Source organism: Dendropsophus ebraccatus, chromosome 1 (genome assembly GCF_027789765.1).
Source record: "Dendropsophus ebraccatus isolate aDenEbr1 chromosome 1, aDenEbr1.pat, whole genome shotgun sequence".
In the NCBI taxonomy this organism is placed as follows: Eukaryota; Metazoa; Chordata; class Amphibia; order Anura; family Hylidae; genus Dendropsophus; species Dendropsophus ebraccatus.
The window spans coordinates 14502529-14514259 of record NC_091454.1 but is presented as its reverse complement, the minus strand read 5'-3'; the positions used below and the strand labels follow the sequence as shown (position 1 = coordinate 14514259).

Genomic DNA, 11731 nt, shown 5'->3' with positions numbered 1-11731 from the left:
GTGGTGTTGGATAATACAGGTGGAGCAGTGTGTAATGGTGCAGTGTGGTGTTGGATAATACAGGTGGAGCAGTGTGTAATGGTGCAGTGTGGTGTTGGATAATACAGGTGGAGCAGTGTGTAATGGTGCAGTGTGGTGTTGGATAATACAGGTGGAGCAGTGTGTAATGGTGCAGTGTGGTGTTGAATAATACAGGTGGAGCAGTGTGTAATGGTGCAGTGTGGTGTTGGATAATACAGGTGGAGCAGTGTGTAATGGTGCAGTGTGGTGTTGGATAATACAGGTGGAGCAGTGTGTAATGGTGCAGTGTGGTGTTGGATAATACAGGTGGAGCAGTGTGAAATGGTGCATTGTGGTGTTGGATAATACAGGTGGAGCAGTGTGTAATGGTGCAGTGTGGTGTTGGGTTAATTTTCTTAAAAAAAAAAAAAAAGTAATATACCATTGGAAAGAACAAAGTTTTATGCTTGGTGTTTGTATGATTTTTACTGTATTTTTACAATTCAAGTTTCCAATAGAAGCATTTTATACAATACTAGCACATACATATATATATATATATATATATATATATATATATATAGTAGACTGTGAGTGATACCATCAGAAGCCAAGAAGCAGGTGAGATATAGAGACGTACAAAAACAGACCTACAAAACAAGCAAACATGGACATCAGAATGAAAAGAAAGCTGTAGACACAAGCCAGCAGTGCCCGATCCTTGTGGAGTCTGGTCCTGAGTAGAGCCATCATGACTGAATCCCCACAAACTGGAATACAAAAACAACAAACATCCATAAGGAAGAGGAATAAAAGAGGCGGTTACCATTGGCTGTGCTTTTTACCAATAGCGGCCGCTACAGGGCAAATTTGGTATTGCACACAATCACCTGGATAGGTGTTATATGTATGGCCAACTTCAGTACATCATATTGCCCAACACTATAAAAATAAAACAAGCCTACATCCAGAAAACTCGACTGCCACCTATAGGAGCTACCTCGTAAGTATCTTGCTCTTTACTGTCTAAAACAGCTGTGTATAGATGGGTATCTCTTCCTTCTGGAGGAGACTCTAGCTGACATTCCTAATCATGTTTCAAGGCTTATATATTGCAGAGACATGATCCATGCAGACTAATCCATTTATTGCAGGAACAATTGCACCCCCTTGTTCTCCAAATCAGTAGGGGCCCTGACTTTTGGACCCCCAGCAATTGGCTTGTTGTTGATAACAGGATGAGATTTGAATACTTATTTAACTGATACCTATAAGTCCTGGAGGTATCAGAGTATTGGGAGCCACAAAAGAGACCCAGGATAAGTGACTACTTTAGGTGGAGCTCAGTTATATAGTCTTGTGACCAGTTTGGTGCTATTCTTGTAACCTTCTAGTAGTGACACATTTTGTATGTTTTTTTTTAATTGTCTATTTGTCAGTTCTACAGTAGTTCTTGGGGGTATCCGAGCCACAATAAGCACTCAGGATAGGGAAGGTGGAGCCCAGTTATATAGTCCTGTGACCAGCTTGGTGCTATTCTTGTAACCTTCTAGTAGTGACACGTTTGTATATATATATATATATTTTTTTTTTTTTTTTTATTGTCTACTTCTCAGTTCTACAGTAGTTCCTGGGGGTATCTGAGCCACAATAAGGACCCATGATTGGTGACTTCTGTAGGTGGAGCCCAGCTCTATCATCTTATTATCATCTAACAATCACTAGGGCAGCCCGTTCATGGTAATTTGAACCTTGTAATTCTTCATTTACACTGCGGGGGCACTGCAGAGAAACTGAACACCTGTTTTTGAATTTCCAAACACTTTACTGCTGCCTGCTGCAAAATTAATAACTACAGTACAACTCTGACTTATAGGCTGTAACATAAACCCTCGTCTGTCGCCCCACTTGGAATCTGTCCCCCCACCCGTGAAGCCCCATGGGTTGGAGAAGACAAATGTACTTACAGCTCCGGTTGTTTTTGTGTCTTCAGGCTCCTGTTTCTCCTCCGGATCCCACTGACTTCTTGTAAGTCATCTCCCGCTATCTGCCAGCTATCAGCGGGGTCCAATCAGGATGATGGCGGATGACAACCAGGAGAGCTTTGATCCTTTGCACGCTGAATGGGATTACAAACATATTTTTCTCATTGAATCTAGGTCACTCGGCTCGTAGGTAAATATCTTTATCCTGTTAGGACAAAAACAGATTTGTTTTTACTTTCGCCCCCCCCCAGGATTATTTAAAGGGACCTTCCAGGTAAAACTGATCCACTGTGTGGGGCATGAGGGGCGGAGCATGACACAATGAGGGTTTGGTGTTTGCGTCAGGCTCCAGCCCATTACATATGACACGCTACAATAGAGTGTTTCTAGGACTGGATACACTATAGACTTAATAGTTTAGACATAAAAAAAATTGTGATATATACAGTATATAGAATATATATCAATCATGAGCACCTACTCTACCATTTAAAGTTTAAATGTTCAAACAACTTGGTAAATCCCTCCATTTACGGAAAATTACCACTAGGTGTCTCACTTCTATGCAATCTGCTCTCCACTGCTCGTTGTCAGGGGGAATCTGTCTCTAGTAACTGATAAATCAGGACAAATTACAGGAAGTTGGGTTAGGGTTTAGCATGCGCTATGTGGGTAAGAGAGAGAGAGTGTGTGGACTGGGCACCTGATTCAGTCTGCATGCTGTAGATGACCATACTGTTCCTCAAAGGCAAATCAAGGCTTTTCTGGCCACCTGCCTCGAAGAAATAGCAGTGTAGCTATTGTATGTCCGCAGTGCTGCAGCGTTATCCCCCCCCCCTCAGCATCTCAGCATCAGTACAGTAACAGTGTAGTGCAACCCTTTCCTTGCTGTGAATCGATTGCTGCTGTTTCTTTCCTTTCTACTCTCATAGCCTCTTACTAAACCAGTGCATCAGTAATCCCATCTCCCTCCACATGCCATCTAGGACTGTACCATGTAAATCAGCTTGTATGGTCTAGTGCAGTGTAGTGCGACCCTTACCTTGCTGTGAATCGGTTGCTGCTGTTTCTTTCCTTTCTACTCCCATAGCACCTTGCCAAACCAGTGCATCAGTAACCCCATCTCCCTCCACATGCCACATGCCATCTAGTACTGTACCATGTAAATCAGCTTGTATGGTCTAGTGCAGTGTAATGCGACCCTTTCCTTGCTGTGAATCGGTTGCTGCTGTTTCTTTCCTTTCTACTCCCATAGCACCTTGCCAAACCAGTGCATCAGTAACCACTCCTCCCTCCACACTCCATCTAGTACTGTACCATGTAAATCAGATTGTACGGTCTAGTGCAGTGTAGTGCGACCCTTTCCTTGCTGTGAATCGGTTGCTGCTGTTTCTTTCCTTTATACTCTCATAGCCTCTTACTAAACCAGTGCATCAGTAACCCCTTCTCCCTCCACATGCTATCTAGTACTGTACCATGTTATCAGCTTGTAGAGTCTAGCGGACTTCCACCAGCACTATGTCAGGGCATACCGGAGAGCAGCATGTGATTGGCCAGAGAAGTAAGGAAAAGGAAGTCAATTTGCAGTACAAACACAACAAAAACAACAAAAATAACAACTGGCCCTCCAGTTGTTATGAAACCACAACTCCCAGCATGCCTAGACAGAGAGTAGCTGCCTGGGCATGATGGGGGTTGTCGTTTCAGACCAGCTGGAGAGCCCCAGGTTGGAGACAATTGCCCTGCATGCAGCACATCTCATCCAGACATCTGCCATCCATTATATACAATCCCATCATAAAACTTTAAAACTTGCAACCCTTGAAATACCTAAACAACTACATAAGGAGAAAAAAAGTTACAATATTCCAAGAAATTACAAGATAAAATCAGAGAAGCCTCTAAACCTATAAACTGCTCCAAAAAAAATTGGCTTTTCGGGGGGAAAAAAAATTCTTCCAATTTTTTTTTTTTTTTTTTGGTGTTGATTTTTACCACTATAAATGGAGATACCGGGGCCATGACGTCAATCTGTTTTTGACCCAGGAAAGTGTTCTCATTCTTGGCAAGGGGGAGAGAGCTTTGTGAATTTCGCCACAGACCTACACGAACCGCCAGATCCTCACAATGGCTCATCCATCTGCTTTTCAGTGTGCAGGAACAGGGTGGAGAAGCTCGGAATAGGGGATTATGGGAAACCAAGGCAATTATGGGGGGCATACTCCATATGTTTTATTGTTGACTAAACAGGAACATAAACGTATTGATACACATCATTTTTTTTTATTTTTTTTTTTATAATGATGTTTTATTCTCATTTATTTTCATAAGAAAATGACCCGGATGTAGTGAGCATGCTCTGTGAAAAGGAAACAGGGTGGAGAAGTTGAATTGTGTCACCACCATCATTATTTATTTTATGATGATATGTTTTATTCTAATTAATGTTCAGTAAAAAAAAAAAATTTCATTGACTTCTATGGGAGGATGTAGTGATCATGCTCTGTGATATACAGAAGAGTAAGGAAGAGTTGAATTCTTTCCAATACCAAATTTTAAATATATGTAGTATTGATGCATACTGTTTTCCCTTTTTTTTATTTTATGATGTCTTTTATTCTAATTTATTTTCATGAGAAAATTACCAATTGGCTTGTATTAGAGAATATTGTGAGCATGCTCTGTCCTAAGCATGAGCTGAATTTTATCCAACACTTATTGATAGTTTATTTTATTTTATGGTTATACATTTTTTATTTTTTTTCGGGAAACATCCTGATGACTTATAGGAGGATGTAGTGAGCATGCTCTTAAATATGCAGAAGGGGTGGGGCAGTGTTGTGTCCACCCTCAAAGTAAAATACATATAGATGCATACCCTTTTCTTATTATTTTATTATTATATGTTAAATTCAATATTTATTTTAAGACTACCTGTCACAGGGACATGTCGAAAGTTTTGAACGGTGCAAGGATGTAGTGAGCATGCTTCGTGACATACAGAGGGAGGAGGGAACAGCTGAATTGTGTCCAACACCCAATTAAAATACACATTGATACATTTTTTTTTCTTTAATTCATTATTATTGTACTTTTTTTTTACTGAATTTTTTAATTGTACTATTTTTTTTAAATTAGAAAATGACTGATTAACTTTAATGGGAGGATGTAGTGAGCATGCTTTGTAACAAGTAGATAGAATTGTGTGCAATGCTTGCTGCCAATGTGGTGATCTATCCCCGTGTTACCTTTTATCTTAATTCTGCTCTCTGATGATGTAATAAAACGACTGATGATCTAATCCCTCTCTCTTTAGCCACCATCCTCTCCTGTCCTGGCACCTGCACTAATCAGCTGACTAAAGGTGCTGCAGCACTCATCTGCCTCCTCATTGCTCAACCAGCACAGCGCCGTACATTTTGTAGTGGTTGTGAATGGTACTACACACTAACTTGAATGAAGCTGCAGTAAGCAGCGCCACCCCTGTCTACAGGCTGTGTGTGGTATTGCAGCTCAGCCACATTCACTTCTATGACTATAGCTGCAATACCAATCACAACCTATTGACAGGCATGGCGCTGTTTCTAGAAGAAGGATAATCCTTTTACTCGGCTGCTGAGGGAACTTACTGAATACCATATATACAATAGTATATTGTAGGTTTTAGGTCTCCAGCTCCATATTCTCGTCTTTTTTTTCGTTATGTAACCGCGGATCATTAGTAAAATACTTAAGAAGCAATGAACTTCTTCTGGGATTTAAGGATTGGCTCGGCCCATCTCGGATTACTAGAGGAGAAAATCCTTGTTATTGTAGTTTACAGCCAGACAAAATGACCGTGAAACCGTATCCCCAGACATGAGCCGTTCCCTCATCCCTTCTATACCGCATGGGGTTAAGACTCGCCCGCGGCGGCGTAAGGAGACGGGGTCGGGGGGGCTCCCATTATTTATTACATCCCTGTTTCCTAGAATTTGAAGGGGACAATGCTTCACTCTGTATTGTATCACTTCTCAGAACTCACAGTCATCCCCTGGATGTATATCATATGCCATAATGGGTCAATCAAAGGGGTATATAGATTCAATCAAATTCATCCTGAGCCTCCTGGTTCATGGGGTTCTAGTGTTTGGGCCCCTATTGATCAACTTCCTGTGAATAAGGGGTGCCTTAAAGGGGTAAAATCTTTTTCTTTCAAATCAATTGGCTTATATAGATTTGTAATTCACTTCTATTTACAAATCTCCAGTCTTCCAGAACTTATCATCTGCTGTATGTCCTGCAGGAAGTGGTGTATTCTTTCCAGTCTGACACAGTGCTCTCTGCTGCCACCTCTGTCCATAGTAGCAAAAAACATCTACTGCTCTGGACAGTTTCTGACATGGACAGAGGTGGCAGCTGTGTCACACTGGAAAGAATACACCACTTCCTGCGGGGCATACAGCAGCTAATAGGTATGGGTAGACTTTAGATTTTTAAATTGAAGTAAATTACAAAAGCTATATAAATTTCTGATTTGAAAGAAAAAGATTTTCCCCTTTAAAATAAAAAAAAATAATAACTTGATAACATAGCAATACCCCCTTAACCCCTTCGTGCTGCAGCTAGTTTGGGCCTTAATGACCAGGCTAATTTTTCAAAATCTGACCTGTCTCACTTTATGCTCTTATAGCTCAGTGATGCTTTAACGTATGCTAGCGATTCTGAGATTGTTTTTTTGTCACATATGGCACTTTATGTTAGTGGCAAAATTTGGTCACTACTTTGTGTGTTTTTTGTGAAAAACATCAAAATATCATGAAAAATTTAAAAAATTAGCATTTTATGAACTTTGAAATTCTCTGCTTCTAAAAAAAGAAAGTCGTAGCACATAAATTAGTTACTAAGTCACATTACCAATATGTCTTCTTTATTCTGCCATAATTTGGTAAACATATTTTACTTTTTAGGGTGTTATGGGGCTTAGAAATTTATTAGCAAATTATCACATTTTCGTGAAACTGATTTTTTTAGGGACCAGTTCTTTTTTTAAATAGATTTAGAAGTCTGGTATCCTGAAAACCCCCATAAGTGACCCTATTTTGGAAACTACACACCTTAAAGAATTAATCTAGGGGTATAATGAGCATTTTAACCCTACAGGGGCTGGAGGAAAGTATTCACAATTAGGCAGTAAAAAAATGGAAAATTTTAATTTTCCAATAATATATACGTTTAGATTAAAGTTTCTCATTTTCAAAAGGAATATGAGACAAAAAGCATGCCAAAATTTGTAATGCAGGTTCTCTTGAGGGGGGACATCACTTGGGGGGACATCACTTTTTATCCTCTGTCACCAATCATTCATGGTGACAGGGGATAAAAAGTGCCTGGATGCACATGGTACAAGCGATCAGCGGTATATAGTATATACCGCTGATCGCTTGTACCGGGACCCAACAGGGGGGTCCCCGATGACTGCCCCATGCTCTCCGCTACCTCCGGTGGCGGAGAGCATGGGGCTTTCATTCATTTTAACTTTTCCATCGCTGTGAACCGACATTAGTCGGTTCACAGCGATGGCAGCGGCCATCTTGGAAATGATGGCCGCCGGGGGAGGGGGGTTAGTGATCGCCCTACTAGGGGGGGCTGATCTGAGGTCTGGGGGACACTTATTTCATCTCCCCCCGCCGTAGATTCACGGCGGGGGGAGATGAAAGGCGGCGACAGCACCGGTAATCTCCTTTACCGACGGCCGCCACTATAACGTTAATAGCGGCGATCGTCGGTAGGGGGGGGGCCAGGACGGACCCCACACACTGCCCCAACCCCTCAGCTACCTCCGGTAGCCGGGGGGATGGGGTGGGGGCCGTCCCGGCCCCGTAGCCTTATTCTCTGCCATCGCCGTAAAAAGCTGATGGCAGCAGAATAAGGACCCTTAGTGACCGCCGTAAAAAGCCGTATCGGCGGTCACTAAGGGGTTAAACTCCCTGTTCATTTCCTGTTCTCCTCCTCCTGCTTAGCCAATCACTGGGTGGGGGGGGGGGGGTCACTGCTGCAGACAGTGATTGGATAAGTGGGTACTTCCTGTGTGTTGGGACAGAGAACAGGAAGCTCTGAGCAGCAGGATCAACAGCATCAGAACTGCACTGCCAGGATCGGCGGCACCAGAACAGCACCGTCAGGACCTGCGGCAGTGTCATTTGTTTTCCTTTGGACAGCCCCTTTAAGCCCTGCCTCCAGGAAGTGGTCCCAAATGTCCTATTTTAGATAGGGTTTTCACCTCACAGAAATTCCATAGTTGGCAACATTTGAAATTTTTTTTCCAGGGACACTTTAGCGTTAAAAGGGGGTGTGGCTTATTGTGGGTGTGGTCTCTGTGGGGTGTGTTTTATCATAGGTGTGGGTTTAAAATTTTCTAGTTAGAATTTACAGTCAGAACAACACAAAAGGAGCATTACACATCCCAGTATTAGTTCCCCAGCATATTACACACCCCAGTATTAGGTCCCCAGTATATTACACACCCCAGTATTAGGTCCCCGGTATATTACACACCCCAGTATTAGGTCCCCGGTATATTACACACCCCAGTATTAGGTCGCCGGTATATTACACACCCCCGTATTAGGTCCCCGGTATATTACACACTCCAGTATTAGGTCCCCAGTATATTACAAACCCCAGTTTCAGGTCCCCAGTATATTACACACCCCACTCAGAGCAGGCTGAGACTCAGATAGCATTCTACTAACTGACTGTACATACTGGTAGTTTGTACCCATATGATGCAGCTGCACCCCATATCATCATACTACTACCCCCTTCCTCCTCCTGCCCCCATCATCATATTACTACCCCCTTCATCCACCTGCCCCTCCATCACTATACTACTACCCCCTTCATCCTCCTGCCCCTCAATCATCATACTACTACCCCCTTCATCCTCCTGCCCCTCCATCATCATATTACTACCCCTTCTTCATCCTCCTGCCCCTCCATCATCATACTACCACCTCCTTCATCCTCCTGCCCTTCCATCATCATAGTATTACCCCTTTCATCCTCCTGTCCCTCCATCATCATACTACTTCCCCCTTTATCCTCCTCCTGCCCCTCCATCATCATACTACTTCCCCCTTCATCCTCCTCCTGCCCTTCCATCATCATACTACTTCCCCCTTCATCCTCCTCCTGTCCCTTCATCATCATACCAGTACCCCCTTCATCATCCTCTTGTCCCTTCATCTGTATTTAAAACAAAAATGCTATACTTACCTCACCAGTATGGTTCCTCTAGTCCCCAAGGGACTCCTCTCCCTGCTCTGCATGAGTGATATCACCCGCACTGGAAGGGGGTGAGGCTTACTGAGGGGGCGGAGCTTCCTGGGACATACCCGGGACATGGTTTTGCCAGGGCTGTCTCCTCAGAATAGGGACAGTCCCGGCAGAACAGGGACTGTTGGCAACTATGAATTTCTCATCCAAAACTGTAACCGTTGGCGAGTTTACACTTGATCACTTGATCTCGGTCGTTCTAGAGATGTAATAAAGTTATATAAGGAGTCACTCCGATTTCTGTGATGGCCACCGGTGATATCTCTTATCTGTTCCCGGCGCTCAGCGCTTTCTGGTTGTATCATTTCATTGAGCGTTTCAAGATGGGATTAGGGATTACACAACTGCTGGAAGCCGCTCCTCGGCCTGATTAGCTGCTGGCTCACGTGAGATGTAAACACAGGCTAGACGGGATTCTTCCCGGCCAAGGAAAGTTCTTGAGGAAAAAAAAAAAAAGTTCACCAGATGGATCCAAATTACCGGCAGATACAAATGGACTGCTGATTTAACCTCCTATTGGCGGCACTGACATCATCTTCATCATCGTCACCCCGAAACCTTACCCCCCCCCCCTCCCACACTCTCTGGATGACTCCATGGGGCCCCATCTTGTGAGCCATAAATCTCCTCAATTACACCGTATTCTGGTACGTGACTCAGAAGAAGGGATGAAATCTGGCCTTCTCCCTAGTAACTCTGAGAAATACTGTTACTTATTGGGGAGAGCAGCTAGAGAATCTTACAGGCAAAGATCTCTGGGTAAAAAATATGCAAATTAGCTCCCTAATCAACATTAATTTAAAGGGAAACTACCCTAAATAGTTGGCGCTGGAAGCAGTTTTCTTTTTTTCCAGATCAGTCAGAAAGAGAGTTGCAAGATAGAGGAAATGGGTAAGAGGAAATAGGGAAGAAAGGGAAGAGGAGCAATAGTAACAGATTATCCATCTGACTACTATAATAATTTGTATAATGAAACCCTATCTGGGCATCAAAAGAACTTGTCCTACCCGGCTGTATATCATCTGAGAAGTGCAGATATGGATCTAAGCCAATGGCTGTTTGCAAAGTTATAAAATCATATTTTCCTTCTAAGCTTAAGAGTTATAGAGGCAGGGCTGACCCCCGCATCCCTTCTTTTCTTGTATGATTGATGTACAGGTGCTGGAAGCTAAGCAGGGAAAGGTGGAGAAGGGAGCATGTGTGCATGCTGCAGCTCAGCCCAGCCTTGATGACACTTAGAAGGAAAACGTGATTTTATAATTTTGGTTTTTTTTTTTTCTCCTGAGTATCTTATAGAGCTTACAGATCCCTTTAACAATAGTAATGGTCTCTCTGTTCTTTTCTCAGCGAAAGGGAACAATGAAAAGTCCATTTATGGTCCGACATTTTGAATTAAGCCCTTGGAGATATAGAGAGTATATCCATACCAATGACGCCAGCTTTGCAGCCTCTTCCCCAGGACCCAGCCCTGTGTCCCTTCAGGGAGGGGGGGGGCCCAATATAGCGTGGGGCCCACCTGGGGATTCCCCGGTCTCCCGGTGGGCCTACATACCATCGTCTTATAGACACATTGGATTAACCAGAGGATATTATTCTTAAGGTCTTCCATCCAAATATAGAGGAATTAAACACTACGGACTTCTAACTTTTATATGTCACAATTTCTATAATCCTGGGCTTAATTCCCGTCAGGGGTCTGGGCCCGATTATGATATCAGAGCCTGGGCCCATCCTCTTGTTCCCCTATGGGCCATTCCAACCCCAGAGACAACGTGAAGACAAGGAATCGGCTCTGTTACTCATGAAACCTCCTTAATTCCCTCCAGACTGGAGCCATGAAATCTCCTGCAATCCTTCACCTCGCTCCGGGGAAAGCCACCGCGGCTAAGGGAAGGCCGTAAATGCCTCCTCTAATAAGTGGCCTCACGGCCTGTTAAGTGTTACCAGACGGCCGCCTCTTATCTGCGGATTAGACTGCTGCCAGATTGTGCAACGCAGAGAGATGGCCATCATGGTCGGCAGGCACGTTCCTAGTATTGTAGGCTTGTAATGTAATCCATTGACTACTGCGTCACATATCGCAATGTAGTGCACAGTATATTCCACCATCATATACTGCACTGTATATATGGGACGTGCTGCAAGGTATTCAGTACATCTCTGTGGCTACTGAGCTCCAAACTCTCTGCATATCCTTGATATTGCGGCTCCTGGCAGCCACCCATGGGGGATTTAGGCGCTTACGGCGTACACTGACTTCAGTAGTATAACGGTATACAGTAAGCTCCTGAATCCCTTGGTGGAAGCCGCAGGCGGGTTTATCATTTAACTCAATGCAAAGGATTTAGAGCTTTGTGTTCTTTGCTATAATGATACGATTAAAGGAGGCGTCCGGAACTTTTTTTTATCCTTAAGTGGGAGTAAGAGGC

The 11731-nt window shown here is 43.4% G+C and overlaps 1 long non-coding RNA gene across 1 annotated transcript in view; it reads right to left on the bottom strand.

Moving 5' to 3' along the window:
* Positions 1 to 591: 591 nt before the first annotated feature.
* The window catches only part of LOC138789269 (uncharacterized), a 95691-nt gene continuing 84551 nt past the window's right edge, over positions 592 to 11731 (bottom strand). Inside the window, exons 3-4 of the long non-coding RNA XR_011362714.1 lie at positions 1968 to 2119; positions 592 to 770 (exon numbers count right to left, since the gene is read on the bottom strand). This is a non-coding gene — a long non-coding RNA (uncharacterized lncRNA). The remainder of the gene's footprint in view (positions 771 to 1967; positions 2120 to 11731) is intronic.